The sequence below is a fragment of the Apodemus sylvaticus genome, chromosome 5, assembly GCF_947179515.1.
Source record: "Apodemus sylvaticus chromosome 5, mApoSyl1.1, whole genome shotgun sequence".
Classification (NCBI taxonomy): domain Eukaryota; kingdom Metazoa; phylum Chordata; class Mammalia; order Rodentia; family Muridae; genus Apodemus; species Apodemus sylvaticus.
Genome location: NC_067476.1, coordinates 94,387,721 through 94,389,578, shown reverse-complemented (window position 1 = coordinate 94,389,578; position 1,858 = coordinate 94,387,721).

The window sequence follows — 1,858 nt, the reverse complement described above, 5'->3', positions numbered from 1 at the left end:
AGCAAAAATTTCCACAAGAATAACAGATATAAGGGATTTATGAACATAAAGCAGGTCTATAGAGGACACTGGAAGGGACATGTAGATTTGAAGACAAGGTTAAACAAACCCAACAGGGAAATTCCACAACAGTCAATCAAAAAATAATCTAAGAAAATACCACAAAACAACAAAATTATGGAAATTAATATATTTTCAGTAATTACTCCTTTTATTAATGTCATGGCTTATCCAATTAAAAATACACACTAACAGGTTAGGTAAAAATGAGGATCCAACTTTATGCTGCCTCTGAGAAAACTCCTCAACATTAATGATAGACAACACCTCAGAATAAAAGAATGAGAAAAGGTACTCATAGCAGAAGGAAGCAGGATACAAGCAGGCATAACTATTGTGGCACCTGAGAAAAGAGATTTAAAATAAAAATTAGTTATAGAGATAAGAAAAATCACTTCATATTCATTAAAGGAAGAATACCTAAGAGGCTATTATAATTCTAAATTTATACAGACTGAAAGGAATACAGACTTTCATAAAAGAAATATTATTTCTTTTTTTTTATTCGATATATTTTTTATTTACATTTCAAATGATTTCCCCTTTTCTAGCCCCCCACTCCCCGAAAGTCCCATAGGCCCCCTTTTCTCCCCCTGTCCTCCCACCCACCCCTTCCCACTTCCCCGCTCTGGTTTTGCCCTATACTTCTTCACTGAGTCTTTCTAGAAGAAGGGGCCACTCCTCCTTTCTTCTTGTACCTCATTTGATGTATGGATTATGTTTGGGGTATTCCAGTTTTCTAGGTTAATATCCACTTATTAGTGAGTGCATACCATGAGTCACCTTTTGAGTCTGGGTTACCTCACTTAGTATGATGTTTTCTAGCTCCATTCATTTGCCTAAGAATTTCATGAATTCATTGTTTCTAATGGCTGAATAGTACTCCATTGTGCAGATATACCACATTTTTTGCATCCACTCTTCTGTTGAGGGATACCTGGGTTCTTTCCAGCATCTGCCAATTATAAATAGGGCTGCTATGAACATAGTAGAGCATGTATCCTTATTACATGGTGGGGAATCCTCTGGGTATATGCCCAGGAGTGGTATAGCAGGATCTTCTGGAAGAGAGGTGCCCAGTTTTCGGAGGAACCGCCAGACTGATTTCCAGAGTGGTTGTACCAATTTGCAACCCCACCAGCAGTGGAGGAGTGTTCCTCTTTCTCCACATCCTCTCCAACACCTGCTGTCTCCTGAATTTTTAATCTTAGCCATTCTGACTGGTGTAAGGTGAAATCTCAGGGTTGTTTTGATTTGCATTTCCCTAATGACTAATGAAGTTGAGCATTTTTTAAGATGCTTCTCCGCCATCCGAGGTTCTTCAGATGAGAATTCCCTGTTTAACTCTGTACCCCATTTTTTAATAGGGTTGTTTGGTTTTCTGGAGTCTAACTTCTTAAGTTCTTAATATATATTGGATATTAGCCCTCTATCTGATGTAGGATTGGTGGAGATCTTTTCCCAATTTGTTGGTTGCCGATTTGTCCTTTTGATGGTGTCCTTTGCTGTACAGAAACTTTGTAATTTTATGAGGTCCCATTTGTCAATTCTTGATCTTAGAGCATACGCTATTGGTGTTCTGTTCAGAAATTTTCTCCCTGTACCAATGTCCTCAAGGGTCTTCCCCAGTTTCTTTTCTATTAGCTTCAGAGTGTCTGGCTTTATGTGGAGGTCCTTGATCCACTTGGAGTTGAGCTTAGTACAAGGCGATAAAGATGGATCAATTCGCATTCTTCTGCATGCTGACCTCCAGTTGAACCAGCACCATTTGTTGAAAAGGCTATCTTTTTTCCATTGG